Raw genomic sequence first — 19,080 nt, 5'->3', positions numbered from 1 at the left:
AATCTTGTCTCTCGCCCATTTATATAACGCACGTCTCTATTCCTGAAATGCAAATTACTAACGAAGCATGTGACTCGTCTGTGTGAGCGGGACACGGACGGTGCACGCAACATTAGTATCAATATCCTGAATCCATCAGCGTTAACGCTATAATTAAAAGTTACACCCCCCCACCCCCCTTCCTTTAAACTCAGGGATTTAAACCTGCTCTCAGGATTCATACGCCAATCTTCACACACACACAGCCTCAGATGTCGCCGTGAGGCAGGCAGGAACTAGTTTGTGTGAGAAATCAAAGCGAGACACAGAGACACAGACAAACACTCAAGAGAGTTCCCACCACGTCGCTGTGTGACAACACACAATAGGGACAGGAAATAACACTCGGCTCACACACACACACACCTTCATCATCTGTATTCTGTCTGTACAAACACTCGAGTGAGAACACTGAGATTAATGCATGAACTGTTTGTTCAATGCCAACAGAGAAATGTTGGACAATAACTGCAGAATAAACCCGCGCTCACTCAGACACTGAGTTCTCTGTGAAGACACTCGTTTGTTACATGCAGGCAAAAAAACGACAACACAACAGTGAGTTTGTGTGAAAATATTTCTAAAGAGTCTGTTTCATTTGTACTGAGATTTCCTGATGAACTTGATTACAAGCAGAGGTGGAAAGTGATGAATTACATTTACTCGCATGACTGTAACTGAGTAGTAACGCTCAGTTACAGTTTAAATGACATGTAATGACATGTAATGTAGCTTTGTTGTGTCCTTTTAAAATATGTAATTTTACTTTTACTTTTAGTATCTTTGTTTAGAAGTTACTGTACTTCACTACGTTAGTCAGTAAAATCTTAAAATTTAAAACAAATTAAATAAAAATTCATGCACTAGAAACTTTGGCAGTAAATGATGAGGACAGGTGAATGAATGATGAGGACAGGTGAATAATATGAGAGGTGAATGATGAGGAGAGGTGAATGAATGATGAGGGAGGTGAATGAATGATGAGGACAGTGAATGAATATATGAGGAGAGGTGAATGATGAGAGGTGAATGAATGATGAGAGGTAAATGAATGATGAGGACAGGTGAATGATGAGGACAGGTGAATAATATGAGGACAGGTGAATGCTGAGGAGAGGTGAATGAATGATGAGGACAGGTGAATGATGAGGACAGGTGAATGAATGATGAGGACAGGTGAATAATATGAGAACAGGTGAATGAATAATGAGGACAGGTGAATGAATGACGAGGATGTGTGAATGATGACAGAGAAATGATGAGGACAGATGAATGATATGAGGATGACAGGTGAATGATATGAGAACAGGTGAATGATATAAGGATGACAGGTGAATGAATGATGAGGACAGGTGAATGAGAGTGAATGATATAAGGATGACAGGTGAATGAATGATGAGGACAGGTGAATGATATGAGAACAGGTGAATGATGAGGACAGGTGAATGAATGATGATGACAGGGGAATGATAAGGACAGGTGAATTGGCGCTTATTAAGGTCCCTGAGTGAGTGACATCTGTGACCTTTGACCCATGTTGACTGACACATTATGCGTTTACATATTTTATTTTGTCAGCACTTTAATTTGTAACGTTTAATTAAAAACAACCTTGTTACAAAAGTAATTAAGTAACTTTTACTCATGTTTTAAAACAAGCTACTTTCTTACTTTAACTTGAGTACATTTTTAGACGAGTACTTTTAGACGAGTACCACTATTTTGATAAAAATTGTATTTGAGTATTATCTGCACATGCATTAGGTTTCAAAGCAGAAGTGTTTTGGTCAAATAAACCTTCACATGGTTGCATTTGTTTTTCTTCTACAGCTTCACGACGGTGGCGACGGACAACAACCCACCCATGAACGTCATGACTGATGTTGGATCAACTAAAGAGGCTGCCGATCATCCATGAAAGTCGGGCTTATACTACGATAAGTCACAAGTGATAGTTCGTCTTTTCTTTTTAAAGTCAGTTTTCGCTGATACTCGCCTGTGCGGTGAAAACGTGGACGTCGGCGTCGGCAGAGAAGCGAACCTGGGAATTCAAACACAGAACAACATGGTGTTTGTTATCAGATGAAGTGATGACACGTATCAACGGAGTGTGATTTTAGTAAAGACTTAGTCATTATCCATTCTCTGGTGTGAGCGTGTGAGTGACGAGTGTGATTTCATTACGTTTAGCTTTTAAATTTAGCTTTTACATTTGTGTAAACACATGAAGGGGTGTACATTTCTGTCTGTTGTGTGTATGTAACCACATGTTGATGTTACCATAATGTATCTAGTGTACAGTGTTGATGTTACAGACACAGGAGACAACGTTAATGTTTCTAATATAACTTGGTCGTTGTCGTTGTTGCCAGACGTCGTAAGAACAGGAGATTTCATCCTCAAACTTCAACCCTGAATGAAAAACAAGATTAATACTGTGTGAACGCTGTTGTGCAGACGTTTGGAAACAGAATAACAGTTCATTTGTGTCAGAAATTAAGGAAAAGAAAAAGGTAAACAAAAGGAAATAGATTTATTTTAATTCCCCCAAACAAACGTCCATTAAAAGGTCAAATATTATATTTAATCTCCTCCCACACACAAAGAGGAATTTCTATTATTACAGTCGTGTACATGCTGCTGCAGTCTCAGCTAAGTCTTGTTTGTGTTCTTACTCAGCGACGGCGACACAAACGAGCAACAAAGTCAGAAGAACAAAGAATTAAAAAAGCCTGATGCCTGTGGCTGAGGCTCACTGACGCTGCCATACGCTGTTACAGCCTGAGCCGAGACACACAGCAGAGACACACGTCCCGTCACAGACCCAAGGATTACTCTTTTTAAACAACATCTGTCTTCCCTTTGCCTCCTCACCCTCTCCCTCTCTCTCTGATGAGACACACAAACCAAAATGTTGTCAGATCATAAGCCACGATCTTCGTCTTCTGCCCGTCTCCATGTGTACGAGGACAGAGGGGACGGAGATTACAAATGAGCCAGTTTGTGTACGATTCTGCTCGGCCTGTGTACGAGCAGATGTGGCTTCATGCACGAGTGCTTCCCTGCAAAGAAGTTGTGTTGCTTTTTCACAATAAGTATTCAGTCGGTGAGGAGGAGAGAATCCAAACTGAGTCAGCAAAAAGAATCCTTTTTTGAAGCCAAGTCAAAAATTGAGAGGGAGAGAAACAACACCCTAAAGTCACAAAGTCACACAATTCAAGACACAAAATATCGAAATAACTAAATAAATAAAAGTGACATAAAATCACATTTCTACCTGAAATGATGAGACATTAATATATTAAATATTAAAAGTAACACATTATTTTTTAGTTTTCTTTTAATAAAATAAATTCATAAAGCACTTTTTTATGACAGCATTTTAGTAAAATTGTGATGAACGAGTATCACATTTATATTAAATATGACACTAAACTAGTGCTGTGATCATTTAAATGTAAAATATAATGCTTTAAAAATCAGACATGTCACAATATGTCAATCAAAACATATTTTCTGATGCATTTTAGTTTAGGTTATAAAGATAATTAGGACCTAAGCTTCAGACTTAAACAACCAAAACATGCTTCTCATATTACACATCTTTACAAGCAGCGTCTGTGGGTCCAATAACTGCTGCTGTACAGTCAAATAAATGAGTTTAAATGTTAAATAATCTTTCAAATGCAAGTGTAGATGCTTGACTTTACGCAATATAAATTTGTAATTTGAAATTATGTATATGATATCTGACGCATTTATTGGTAAAAACACAGAGAATTAGTCATTAGAGGGAGAAAAATTAGATACTTAAACCATGTAACAACTACAAAAGTATCTTAAGTAACATATATTATTCTAATATTAATAAAGTCTATGGCTGAGCTATGGGAGCATCACACTGATAAGCAGTCAGGTGACCACAAAACCACCTCCGCCAGCAGGAAAATAAATAAATAAATAAATAAATAAAAAAGTAGCTCTGCTCAGCAGACAACAAAACCAGCCCGCACCAAACCATCAATCACGCCGTCAAAATGCCAACACAGCGACCAAACAGCCGTCTGTGGCAGAGGTAACCGCACCAGGCGGCCACACCTTGGAAGCGGCTTAGCAGGATGTGGCCTCAAACAGACACAACCGCACGGTGTTTGTCATTACAGTGTCACAGTGTACAATCAAAAAAAAGATTAATGACACGCAGAACCTCGGAGGGAGATTAAGTCTTTGTTTACCCCCAGAGAAGAAAAGAGAGGAGCCAAGCCCAAACAGAAGTGATGGTAAAGTTCAGACCGCAGAGACCTGATCACACCACTGTCATTTATGAAGAGCAGAATGTAACCTTCTGCCTCCAACATCTCAGAAAACAAATATTCCCCAATGTAAATACAGCGGTTAACACATTTCTTTGAGCACCTATCATAAAAACAAGAAAACAAATGTTTCAGAAATCCATCAAAAACTTGTTAGAAATGAAAAAAAAAAATAAAGTAAATAACTATAATCAAGAAATAATAATACTAATACTGTTTTTCAGGGTTTTTGTAAAACAGTAAATTAGAAAATTCATGGATAACAATAATAACGACTACAAATTGCCGCATGTTTTACGTCGCTACGACAAACATAGGGTGCAAATTGCCAAAATTCAAAATGGCCAACTTCCTGTTGAGTTGAGGCCATGGTTACCGTGGACTTTTGTTCGTCTTGGTCTATAACATCTTCCCACCAAGTTTCAGTGAATTTTTCACCTTAAGGGGGCGCTATAGAGCCCTTGAAGCCACAGATAGAATAATAATCTGAAGGATAACGATAGGCTCCTGGCATGAATTCGTACCAGGAGCCACTCTGGCCCCTGGCATTCGTGGCTCGAGTCCTAATAATAATAATAATCCTTTGACTTTCAATAGGGTTTTGGTTAAAGAGCTTCTACATACTGGTGTATTGACCATAACAGAAACATAAAAACATTATTTTAATAGTTAACAATGCTGCACTGTGTATAGTAGAGTACTAATACTTGTTCAATTCAATATTTAGTAATTGGTTAATGTGTGGACAATTTAAACACATCATATATTCATGTTTTACAATTAAGTCAAATGCAATCTAGCCATTTTACTCTTCTAATCTTGTGAATAAAAGATGTCAGAGAGTAAGAAAGATAAGATCATGGTCAATACTAGTGATGCAAAATGACAAACATGACAAAAAAGAGACTTGTAAGTAACTGGATACGTGCATCACGTCACATCCTGTATCAGCTGGAGAAGGACTGATAGTGTATCTCACTCGTGGTTGTTGCACATGAGCTTAAAGAAGCATCGAAGTGAACAAAAACAAAGTGACTGTGAACTCTGCTCACCATCAGTGTCGATGTTTGAACCCCGATATAAATGTCAACCCAAATGCTTCCCATTTTTCTACACCGCCGCACCTCGCGTGAACAGCCAAAAAAAATACAACGTACAACAAAACTTCAAAAGCCTGCGTTTACTCCATCGCCTCCCGTCAGACGATGACTCACCCGCGCACAACTTTCAGTTGTCTTTGCGGATCCACGTGCTGTCAGATCCTAATCAATTCATCACGGCCGGCTAATGAGAGCGTGTTCCGCTTGAGGAGCTTCAGCAAAGCCAGGCGTGACTGTCAGGCTCAGGCAGAGAAAATAAGCACCTCCTGTGTGATCTCTCACGCCCGGTTAACATCACTGACAACACACAGAAATTCACACAATCACTGGAGAGTTTTGTGGAATCCAGTAAAGCACTTGTGAGGATGTGTCTCTATTTCTGCTGCTGCTGCTGCTGCGTCAGCAGGTCAGGTGAGGTTTCTGCGAGCACAGTTGCTATTTTTATGAAGAGTTAATTGTGTTGCGTGTCTCTTTGGCTGAAGGAAAATCACCGTGTGAGGTCTGCGCAGAGAAAAAGACGCAAAAAGGGAGGTGAGGAAGAGGTTTTCAGGGCTCACTGTGAAGTGGAAGTGTCACCGTGACTCAGCAGCTAATGCAAACAAGACACGTAAAAGACCTACATCATACTATACTTACAGTGACTTTATATAAATGGATGCATGAATTTCAAACTGCATGAAAAACATGTATGCGAGGATATAAAAATCGTGGTCTAGTTCCAGTAAATATAATCACCACCAAAAAGTGATTATAAACGTGGGTTCATCTCCAACAATTACCAGGGAAATGTCTCAAAATCTCAATATTTAACAGTCTGGAGTGTGTGAACAAATCTGTTTTTCATGAACTGATTCTAGTGATTCAGTTACACTGAGAACAAGCGCTTTACAAGTCACTCGTTTGTGTAAAACAAAGTCATTTTCATGACTCCTAAAGGGCTTCACTGTCACTGTGACTCTGCAGAAACCTTAAAATACCTCCATCATACTATATACATACAGTGAGCCTGACATGTATTTGGGGATATAAAAGTTTTGGTTTTGTTTGAAAAGTGAAGCCCAGCAAATATGACATTGACCAACGGCAAAAAAAAGCCATCGGCCAACTTAACTGGTTGCAAAAATTGCTGAATTGCTAGTTTTAGTTCTTCTCCAACAGCACATCATTTCAATACTGTGAATTATCTTCCCATTTTGAAGATAAACAGATGACAAAGCACCAAACAAACTGTGAATCTGAGGCTTCAAAATGGGACGAAACGTAATCGCAACCTGAAGACTTCGTCCACTTCCATACAGTGTATGATCCCATCAGTAGTTGTGAGTACTAATAGACCATTATGGAAAACTGGCGTCAACATGAGTCACTGCATTAACGACACACCAATATGTCAGAGTCAGACATAACAATATTTAAATTGGCTGTTGCTGCTTTAGTTTTTTTTGTTTGTGTTGTCTGGAATTGTGTTATTACTACAACAACAACGTCCAGGCTGTGTAAACGAGTCCTGCACCTGACGGCAGATCACGCGCCGTGTTGTGAAAATAAAACGGTCCCGCTGAGAAGTCCCTGTGCTGGAGTTATCAAACATAAATGATCATCCCCAACACTCGCTGGATAAGACCCACATGGTCAGATCTGACACAGGCTGCTCAAGCACGCCTGGCTCTCTGTGGGCGCCAAATGTCACTCATGGAAGAACACTTGGAAAGACGGCACGTTACAGGGTCATCATCATTGAAGCTACTGCTGCCACTGATACTGTTTCTATGTAGTATATATTATCTATAATAAAGAAAGCAAAGAAGGTCAAAGGTCAGGTGCAGTGTCCCATAAAAGGTCACTTCAGTCATCAGACAGTTCGCTCTGGTAAAGTCTGGTTTATAAAAAAAAACACACTCAATAATGTTCAGATTATTACTACTGAGTATTAGGGCCACATTGAGAAAAAAAATATTGACAGAATTTGAGAATAAAGTCTTAATTTACGAGAATAAAGTCGTAAAATAAGACTTTAATAATAAAAGATTTCCAAAGCCAGTGAGTCTGATTGTGCACATGAAGTTGAAAACTCACCCAAAAATAATGATCCTATCATAACTGTGAAGTTACACGATGCAACATTATTTGTTTTGCCTCATTTGAAAATGGGCTCAGTTCAGCAAAACTATCAGACTTGACTGAGAGAGTACAGAAGCCGGTGGAGATCCTGTTGTTTTCAGTCACCACTTGTTTCTGTTGTCTGGACATAAAACAAATCACTTTCTGTGTGCAGCGAGGACACGTTACCGGGCTGCATGAGACCTAAAGTGAGTAATAAACTTTTGCTAATAATACGTAAAAGACTCCATCACAACATTAACTGTCGGCCCTTCACAAAAGGAAATGTTTGACGATTATTAAATTGTCAATTGTGATTCACAAATACAACAAATACACACTTGACAAATAACTTAACCTGCCTCCCCCCCCGTTCCCTTCACTGTGCGGTTAATCCGTGGATTCACCAGAGATGCCTGTATGCATTCTCCATGAGTGGAGGCAAACCTAACTGCCTCCCCCGAGACGCGGCCTAAACAAGGGGAGCCCGAGTCTGTCAATTACCCCAGGAGTCGATACACACACAAGCATCTGAAACGCTGCTGCTGACATACACACGTATGCGTCGTCTCCTGCGTGCTGGCTGGCAGAGGGAGCAGTGGCATTATGGATATGTATGACACATGCATACGACGCCAATCTCACACCCAGACGGCTGTGATTTCCCCAGGTAACGGCTCTAAGCCTGCAGAGGGAGGATTTCCCGGAGACCTTGTTTAACACAGATGTCAAAGCGAGCGAGAGGAGGAGGAGGAGGAGGAGGAGGAGGTTGATATTTGAGATGTTCATCTCATGCCGCTTCTTTGATTGACAAGGAGACAAGCTCTCAGTTTAACCCTCCACGTCTTACTGAACATGTCCTGAATGATAACGCGGCCGCACGACTGTCGGTGTTCGAGAGGTTCTGTCAGGAGGCTGCATGCACGCCGTGGTTCTTGGCAGGACAAAGCATTTTTGACTGATTTTTTTCCATTACGATGTTTAAACATACAGTTTATACAGAGGCGCTTAGATTATAATGTAATATAGAATGTCTTAGATTCTTTTTTTCTGAACATAAAGTACTCACAAATTTGAAATACGTCACAGTTAAAAGCTCTTTTTTATGAATAAAAAATAAAGAAAAACTCATCTAATTTTGTGACAAATGCACAATTATCTCTACTTGAAATCAACTTTTTCACTTTGACTCGACAACACATAAGATGAAAAAACATTTTTTAAAGCCTGAAGATGTGACCATGGCAAATTACCATGGGTGCACCAGTGGCACAGATCAGTGGTTAACCCTGACACTAATCTGACAAAGTCATGTCAGATTATCACCCAAGGAAGAAATGGTTAGATTTCAGTCGTGGTCCAAATCCTGGATTATTAACACAATTGCTAACCCTCAACTCCAAGAGGATGACGTGATATTGTGGGAAATCGAGCAGCCTTAACAAAAGTTTGTTCCAAATCCAAACCAAGGCTCGAAGGCCCAGTGACATCACTTGATTTCATTTGAAGGCAGCAGACAAGACAGCAGGAACTGATGGAACTAGCAATTGTTTTCAAGCTGTTGACGCGATAAATCATCTTTGTACGATTACGACGACTGACAGCTAACAAACGTACTTTCTTTCCTGGAAGAAATGTGACTCCTGTATGAAAAACTGACAAAAAAAAAGTCTTAACTTCAGCTCACAGCCTTTGGGGGAAACTTTTTGACCTGTTACCTATACCAGGCCTGAAGCACCGCCATGGAAGTGCATCTTAATGAACTCTCCGCTGTCTGTCTGGAGTGTGGGACGCATGAAAAATGTCTAAAAAGTGAAGATGTAATCTTCTCTGCTGAACTCGTCTGCTGCTTTTCGATTACGCCCCGCAGACGGTGCACACTCTCACCCTCTCACCCTCGGCCCCCGAGGAGGGAAGACAAACCAGACAATGATTTGCAGCAGCTTAACAAAGCACCTGTCTGACAGAGACGGATCGACAACACACATAAAAACATGCAAACAAACACCACAGCCTGCTCTGTTCAATGCCTCCACAAATGAGGCAGAGAGAGCAAAGTCTTTAACTCACTGCTGCTCGTCCAAATTGCTGTGAAAGGAGCGAGAGAGAGAGAGCGGGAGAGGGTGAGGGAGCGGCGTAACAGTGCAACACAATGAATGTGGGGGAAATTATGCAGAGGCAAACAGTGAGCATTCCTGCAGGAGGAAGAGGAGAAGATGTGGTGACTTAAAGCCCAGAGATGGGGGCTTGTTAGCACAGAGCTCTATTAGGTTCACCTCCTGCCCTCTTCCCCGTTCCTCCTTTGTCCTCCTCACCTCTTCCACCAGGCCTAAATTGGCCTCCACCTGACTCCCCTCCCAGCCTGCAGCGCTCATGTATATGCATCTCAAATCCTCCCCAGACACAGGCTGATGGGCAGGCCGGGCGCATCGGTGGCTACACCTAACAAAAGCAATTTGGTACAATAGACCGTTTGGGTCAAGTAGCACAAGTGTGTTCCCCCCGTTGTTTTAATCAGAGAGAGCTCTGAGGCACCTAAAGGCACCTTTCCTCCCAGCCATTATCCTACAGCGGCTGAAGTGTGGATGCGATTGTTAGGCAGAGACAGACATGACAGCCCATTTTCTCGACGAGTCAATTAGAGAGGAGACGGGAACTTTTTTAAGGGTGAAAAGATGCATAGACTGCAGACACGTATATTTCTCCACGAAATTAAAGGACAAGTTTGACACCAGAGACGTGGACGTGAATGTCAAGTGGAGAAGTTGTTAAGGTGAGAAGTTTGTTTGGCTTTTGTTTTTTTCTTTAGTTGTTGGACTTCCAGGTTTTGACGATGTTGACACAGACGTCAGAGCAGCGGCCTCCATTTCCACCTCTGGACATTTAGACTGCGAATCATGTTATTTTATATCAGTTTTAAATGCTGCAAATGGTGCAATGCACATAACACTGTTGTATGAGCTGTGGCACAACATATGGCACTTTTCCACTATGGTCCCAGCTCGCCTCCACTCGCCACGAGATGGCACGGCACGGCACGGCACGGCACAGGTATCTACTCAAGCAGTTGTTTTCTGTGTAACTGAATGACTTGTGATGCCACTCACCGCTCGCAATCAGCAGTGCTTTGCTAAATACACCAGACTCCAGATTGTTAAGTCTTTTCAACTGATCTACAGCTCGGCATTGTTCGGCTTGATTCTTGTGTCACACGTCTCTTCCTGTGACAGGAAGCAGGCACTAAAAAAGGTATCTGGTACCAGGTACTATGCTCGTGGAAACGCAACAAAACCTTGTCGAGTCGGTGGAAACACGCCATACTAGACTAAAAGAGTCATTTCACACTTTAGTTGCATCTTCTAAAAATACATTTCAGCCGATAAGGAACAGGTGAGTTGTTTTGACGTTGTCATACCGTATCAGATAGCATGACACAAAGGAGCGTTGACTGACAGTGTCCTTTTTAAATTATCATTGCACATTCACGGACGCTGCAAACACATAAAAGGAAATCCAAACTCTAGAACGCAAAACGTCAGAGAGTAAAGCGATGACTTTAATCCAGCGTCAGAAGTGTTGTTTGTCTGGCGCTTGATTCAGGTCAAGAGTGAATAAACAACAGCTGGGAAGACAAAGGAGGAAAAATGCATGCAGATGTAACTCATCAAGAACAAATGTACACTTTCATGGGCCCATGATTCACCTTTAAATAAATGTTTTGATATCTGTGAATCCACAGGTGTCGATTCAGCTCTGTGCAAAAACTGTCACGTTTCCGCGCCTCATGTCTCTGTGGCCTCAGGCGGCTGAACTTGAAATGCAGTTGACTGACAGACAACCTCCCTGCGAGTGGATTGCACGGCCATATTTCGTGGTTTTTGACAGCAACAGAATCTCTTTAAGATCAGCATTTAAAAGCTTTTCACCTTTTCGACCTCGTGTGTGATGGGGGTGAAATACGAGTTGCATTCAACACACTTCACACTCTCGGAATGAGCGGTCTCTGTGTTTGTTTTTCGATAAAAGACAAATAAAGTATTTTGAACTGGACTAAATTCAAGAGATGTTTTTGCAGGGTGACCTTTACAACATACCAGCTGTTAACTCCCTAAAGTTGACAATTCGTATTGACAGACGTATGAGTCATGAAGGAGTGTGATACCATTAGAGCTGAGAGTTACTCAGAGGACTGAAGCAAACCATTTATATAACAAAAGGAGGGCAACGGGAGAGACTGTGCCTGTTCTGTTCTGCACCCATACCTGTTTACTGCAAACACAACACCTTTCTCAACAACCATGTATCGTCGTGTGTCCGTCAGTATTTAAATAAAGCTAAAACAATGGGACGTATCCTTGAGGAATCAAAACCCACCCACCTCCGTCTGTATGTCGGCTATAACACAAAGGCTACCAGGCTTAGACCCACAACTGCTGGAGCTAAAGCTTTGTAAGTAAGCAGTGTGTCATGTAAAAACAAAAGTATGATATTTGAGAGGATTTACTACAAGAATCTGTCTGTCTGACGAAGTGTACGTGGCGTCTGTGTTTATAGCTCACAGGCTCATGTCAGTGTCACAGCAGGCAGGAGAGAGAGACACGAGAAGCAGAGACTGAGTGAAGAATAACCTGCAGGGCAGAGACAGCGGAGACAGTGCACTGACGAAGAGTCTGACCGTCGTGAGAGACCATGGGTTACGTCAAATAGTTTGGTGTCGTGCACTCGGATCAATCCAGGATGATGATATTTGACAGTTATTATATGAGAAAGTCTTTCAGGTCAAATTTGCTGCTTAAATTAAAGGTTTTTTTTTTAACTGGATGACACTAATATAAGGTATGTGTGATGTGTAATTACCCGGTTTATGAATCATTGCATCCAAGTGAATCATTACTCCTTAGCAACACTTCCTTTAAAACAAAACATCATCAGATGTTGCCGTTTGAATAAAATGCAAATCAAATCAAAACGCCGGCGTCCAGTGTTTCTTTGGCCTAACAGGTAAAGATGAGGTGGCTTCACTTCACTGTGTCGCCGGCTTCCTGTGGACGCCTGCGGCAGCAGCTGATGATCAAAAGATCATTTGCCGTTTCCTTTATGATGAGTCAGTCATGGGTGGCGTTAATTTCTGATGTTGTGCAAAAAAACACACACAAAGGGTTCAAAGTGAAAAGCTGCAGTAAAAAATATATACATTCACGTTTAATTTGACTGAAACAAAGGCACAAACACAGATTTCTACATGCTGCTGTCACCGCAGTGATTGACAGGTGAAGCTGTGAGGCATTCTGCAGACAGAGAGAGAGAGAGTCTGCGAAGAAGGCTGGAGGGTGATTATTACACCAAAATCTTTTCTGTGGCTCAACAGGAAGCATTTTCTCAGAGTTAAGACTTCAACAGTTCAATTCACAAATTAGCTTTTCTCTCCTGCAGAGTAAAAACTCCTCATGCTCTGGAATAAACTCTACATTCAAACCTTTTTACCTTTAACTCACTAATTTGTCAGTTTTATTTCATATTAAATTGTGTGTTTTAAGTAAAGCAACAAATAAAATATATTACTATTATTATATTGTTTTAAATAGATTAAGCGCACGTTTCCAACTTGATATAAATTAACACATAAATATGAAGTAACCGGTTGGTTTTGATCTGGTTTAATGAGAAAAGTGTGAATATATAGTGTAAAATTCAGCCTTTAAGGCAATGTTTTCAGGGGGAAATAAGGAGCGTCGTGTAATTTCATTATTAAATGCTGCAAAGCAAACCTTGTGGTGATTTTCCTGAACTTGTTTTCAAGATGCACAATGACTTTTTAAAAGCTTAAATAGATCAACTTCACTTTGGTTATTTTTAACCCTTTAACACCGAAGCCTCAAAATGTCTGTCTGGACTTTTTGCTTTTTGCTTATTTTAACCATAAAAAGGACCAGAAAATGTCCTGTGAGGAAGTGCTTTTGCTCATTTTTCCAGTTATTTACAATCCACAGCATGTTGTATTTAACTACCGTAATAACCACACGTCGGCCTTAACGTGCAACTTCTCTGCTTTCAAATCCGTAGGAATTTTTCTCCAATAGCACAAACCTCTGCGTATTTACGGTAATAACGTCAACGCGTCGATCCGCTCGGTGTTAAAGAGTTTCGACACCTAAGAATCACGCACAGTAGAAACTAAAAGTCAGCCAAGCACATTCATTTACATGACACATTTCACTCAACAGTTACATTCAGCGGTGTCAATTAAATTTGGCTGAGTCTCACATGAGCACGCCCGTCGCACCGGTGCCAGACCTCATTAGCATCCTCTAACATGTCGAGGCTATCATCATCATCATCATCATCCCCTCATTACATCCTTGCAGCGTGTACTTTACCGCGTTCAGCTCAGCAGAGGGATGAAGATTCATAAAACATTCACCGACACTGTAAACATAATGAGGGTGTAAAATGTCCACATGAATCTTTCAGAGTGGAAATGATGCGCACTGCCTGTGGGGAAGATGTTCTCTTTTTGGTTTGTTTGTTTGTGTGTTTGTTTGTTTGTTTTTTTTATAAAACATGCTTTGTTTTGAAGTGTGAGAAGACAAGATGGTGGCTGATTGAGGCAAACCACAAAACAAGAGTTGCCACAGCGATTATAAAGTCATAAATCTTTGCCGTTTATGAAGCGCAGTGACAGGATTCAAGCTCAGACTCCGCTGTTATGACTGAACTCAAGAGAGCTCTCATTTCAATTCGTTGAAGTGGAAAACTCTGTTCTGCAATCATTTAGTTTTTACACTTCATTTTTTATTTACTTTTGCTTGATTGATTAGTTGGAATAAAAGTGGCAGCGTAAATAAGATTATTCTTCTTTCTGCTCCTTTTCATTCAAGACTTGGACAATTTTTGTGTCATTATATTAAATAGTTTTGTTTTTTATTTGTGAATGAAATGAAATAAACTAAACTAGACTAAAATAAACTAGTCCGACTAAAATCGAGCTGGTCTTAGTTGGGCTAACATAGCTGGATAATACTCCTGCATGTATAAGCTTAGTCAGACTTTGAGTCGGACTTTGACCCGGAAGTAGAAGGGTTTTGGTTTTTTATTTGTGAATGAAATGAAATGAAATGAGATAAACTAAACTAGACTAGTCAGACTAAAGTCGAGCTAGTCTTAATTGGACTAAAATAGCTGGATAATGCGATTCATAATCCAATTACTAACTTAGCCAGACTGGAGTAGGACTAAGAAGGTTTTGTGAATAAAAAGAAATAAATAAACTAAAATAGCTTCATACATTTCCTAAGATTCCTTGAGACAAAAAGTCCATTTTCATCCTCAACTTTTCCTCTAAACTCGGCTCACCAGTGAATTCACAAACCACTCTGTACTTTCCGTCCAAATCTACTTTTAAAATCCTTTGGTAAACGTTGCGTTCCTTCTGCTTCCCTTCCGCGCTGGAAGTGGATTTACCAGGTGAGATCAACAGGAAGTGAGGGCTTTCACCTGGATTTCACGGAGTCTTTTGATTCCATGAGAACAGCGTGTAGTTTTTGTGTGTGTGTGTGTGTGTGTGTGTGTGTGTGTGCGCCCATGTGAAGGAGACAACAAACAGGCATTGTGTGCAGGGCAGCAGAGCTTTTACTGGCCGCTGCACAGTGTGTGTGTGTGTGTGTGAACAGTGCACTTTGTTTTGACTAGTGCCGTGAGAGAATTGTTGATCTGCCAGTGAGGCAGTTCATGTGTGTTGATGGAGGCAGGTTAAGAGTGTCAGTGTTGCAACGCACTGATGCCCTGCCTTAACTGTTATTACTGCAGCTTTTCAAATGCTCCTCTGACACTTTGACACTCCTATTGTGACGGAACGAGAGAGAGACACACAGAGAGAGAGACACAGAGAGAGAGAGAGACACAGAGAGAGAGCGAGAGACACACAGAGAGAGAGACAGAGAGAGAGCGAGAGACACACAGAGAGAGAGACACACACAGAGAGAGAGGGAGACACAGAGACACAGAGAGACAGAGAGAGAGAGGGGAGACACAGAGACACAGAGAGACAGAGAGAGAGGGAGACACAGAGACACAGAGAGACAAAGAGAGAGAGAGAGGGAGACACAGAGAGAGAGAGAGACACAGAGACATAGAGAGAGACAGAGAGAGAGAGAGAGACACAGAGCGAGAGAGCATGTACGTTCATGTGTGTATTCTGGGTTCTTTTTTGTTTCTGTGTGAACGTGATGTGTCATCACAGACTCCGTGTGTGTTCGTGTGACAGTGTGCGACTCGAGGCCGCGATGCGAGTGTGTGAGGCGTCTTTTGTTTTTGTGTAACTCCGGATTTACCTCGTCCTAAACAGTTATCACTGCCTGTTGTTGTTGGACGGCGGATGAGCTTTGCCGATACAAACAAAGAAGCTTCACAATTTGTTTGATGTCACGGTTACTTTTTACTGAATTCTGCTGCTTGTGTCCAGTTATTTGTTTGTGTGTTTTCACTCTGTGAGTAAACTGTCAGACCTGGAGTGAAGAAGGAGAATGAGTAACATGACGGCGACAGTGACTGGTGGCTACATTTTTGATCTCCAGTAAATCCATTCTTACTTTCTATAAGCCTTAAAGTGCGAGGCCATGAGGCTACAACTCACACACACACACACACACTGGCCAATGTGTGTCAGTGTGACACTGAATGCACCACAGAGTCTGGATTAGCCATGACAGGAAGCAACGACATACAAATACGTCTCCCCTGAACAGAAAACGTGCATTTATGCTTGGACATAGAGAAAGATAATGTGAATTCAGTGATAATACAGCCTTGAAATGTAAGTGCAATGTGGTTCACTGAAGGTGGCAATTTAAAAAACCCTCACTGGCAGCCTTAAATGAGCCCGTTTCCCCATAATAACCTCAACAACAGCGAGTTGGATGTCAGCAGTTTGACACAAGAGATGCAGCAGAAGGAGAGGAGAGAGGACGAGCGACCGTGGCCATGTCGGTCATGGAGGCGATGACGGGATAAGAAGAGCGCATTGTTAAGATTTTGTGGCTCCTCGCGAAACCAAAAACCCAGAGCTCTGCTGAGATACTGTTCTGTAACGGGAGCTGCGACATGCTCACAGTTATCAGTTATCTTTCACTGTCTGTGACAGTGAGGAGAACAGCGGAGGAGAAGCATGTTTGATCCTCGTGTGAGCATTTATTGTATAAACTCATGTTATGTAGCATAGGGACGACGTAATCATGGATGTAATATTAAAATAGTCCCTATTATCATAATATCAGAGAGTAAAAAGTGTGATCTAATCTAAAAGGCGGAGGTGGATGATCGTAACGAAGTAGATCATTAAACTACTTAAGTTGTTTTTTGAGGATCTGTACGTCACTTTTCCTCTACGAGATTTCAAAGTTAAAAAATATACTTTTACTACGTTACTTTGACGTTTGCCACCTCGTCACTCATTACAAATTAAAATAGAAATTAATCTGGGATTATCTGGAAAGGGACGGTACTCATGAAGATCAGAAGTATAAGGGCGGGATGCGCGGAGGGAGGGAGGGAGAGGCGGAGATAAACATGGCCACCACCGCAGTTAGCGCTGATGTGGAAGACACGGAAAACGCCACCACACTGACGACAGTCACCTGTGATCATACCTGGCAACAATGTTTACCTTGGGATGGAGGAAAACCCTAAAGCATACAGAATATAGTGCCACGAGATAAAGGCGTTTAACAACTCTCCATCCAACCATCTTTGGTTGTTTTGCTTCTGTTTATGCGTACTATAAATACTTTGTATGTTACTTGTACTTTTGATACTTGAGTACATGTAATGTGAGCGACTTTAAGACGTTTAGTCAAGTGATTTTCTTATGGGTGACATTAACTTTGACTTAGTTGCTTTATACACCTCTGCTAAAAAGGTGAGACTGTAACAAATGGACGACGCCACTTGCCGCTCCCTTTCCCCACGTGCGTCAGGGTAACTACGGTGGCCTTCACGTACCACAAAGGATTTTTGTTTTCTTCTGTGATTGTGTCGTAAGTGCACGCCGTCTGGTTTCTCCGAGCACTGTGACCTTTGTAAAGCAACGCCCTTGTCGAAGGAACAAAGATTTTCACGGAGGTTTACTCTAAAGCTAAAGCTAAAACAATCATATACGCACATATTATATACATGTGTGTTTGTCTATAAGATAAATTCACCACTATGTTTCAGATTTTATGTATTTTAACGCTTTTATGACAAGTTCTTCTTCACAGGCCGTGAAGAGTGAGTATGACAGTATAATAGTGGCTTTATTACACTGCGTTTTAAGCCCGTCTTAAAAACTAATGCCACATAATGACACTGAATCAGTGGAGTCCTGCGATAACTGCTCATTATTCCTTATTAACCTGTTCAAACGTAAACAAAGAACCGCATCTGAGAGACTGATAGAAAAATCCTCGCCCTAATTACAAACTAAAAAGCAGCTCAGTGTTGACACAATCGCACACAGAGGGGGAAACAGTGTTCACATATCATCTCAGGCTCTTCTGAAAAAGGTGAGACATATTTACTATAGCGCTTTAATACCCCATCATCAATTCCCTTTGTGCCGGCGGATTGCGGAGGCTCACGGGATTACAACAGGCCGCTTCCAGCGAGGCACATTTGCAGGTGTAAGCTCGGGCTTTTGTCTGCACTTAGTGTGTGAAGTCTGCTAAAGACACTGAAGCTGTGACTTAAACACAAGAGTCAGAGAACCTTCAGCTGAGCAGACAAGAAACCAGAAAACAGGGGCCGGTTGTTTCCCCCTCAGAGAAGCATCTGGAGACACGGATGTAAATTGGTGTCACACACACACACACACACACACAGAAAGATGCAGCGTCTCTGGGTTTGCGAGGAAAATCTCGGCACACGGGTTCATAAACAGAGGTCGAATCTCAAGCGGCGGAGAGGACAGGTTTACATTTTTACGCTGCACCAAATCCACCCAATCCCCACTTTAACCTCCACATCCCCTCGTCTGCTGTATCCGTTTACACCTCACTCGCACATGCTGACTACGGTGGCTCCTAACGGACTAAATGAGGGCCACTTAGGTGTCGGCATTAGGCCGAGAGAGCAGAGTGACAGGGGGAGGACTTACAGTAAGTCCGCAGTAAGTCCTTGCTCTCTCACCATCTTCTCTTTCTGACTCTTTTCTCTGCTTTTTTTTTCTTCACGTCCCTTTTTTCATGAATTATTCTATCTTTTCCTCCCTCCCTCTCTCCCTCTCTGGTCAGGGCTCACAAAGGGCTGATATGTGTGTGAGATGACTTCAGTTGCCGCGACGTCTGAATAATTCACGAGGGACTTTACCTTAAAAACGCTGTCAAAACAATAGTATCGCTTTCGTTAGCGGGCATTCTCCTTGGATTTGCTGCGCAATTATTCTGTCACAACATTTTCTGACTGTTAATGAGAAGCAGGAGAAAAAAAGACTTTAGTGACACAACTTTTGTATATGGTATTATATTATATTAAAATATATATGTATATGTAGTAGT

General features: G+C 41.5%; 1 long non-coding RNA gene across 1 annotated transcript in view; it reads right to left on the bottom strand.

The window, feature by feature from the left end:
- Window positions 1–2,035: 2,035 nt before the first annotated feature.
- Window positions 2,036–19,080, bottom strand: part of LOC122779517 — a 59,193-nt gene continuing 42,148 nt past the window's right edge. The window contains exon 6 of the long non-coding RNA XR_006361576.1: window positions 2,036–2,080. This is a non-coding gene — a long non-coding RNA (uncharacterized LOC122779517). The remainder of the gene's footprint in view (window positions 2,081–19,080) is intronic.

Source organism: Solea senegalensis, linkage group LG13 (genome assembly GCF_019176455.1).
Source record: "Solea senegalensis isolate Sse05_10M linkage group LG13, IFAPA_SoseM_1, whole genome shotgun sequence".
NCBI classification, from domain to species: domain Eukaryota; kingdom Metazoa; phylum Chordata; class Actinopteri; order Pleuronectiformes; family Soleidae; genus Solea; species Solea senegalensis.
This window is presented reverse-complemented; position numbering and strand designations above follow the sequence as displayed.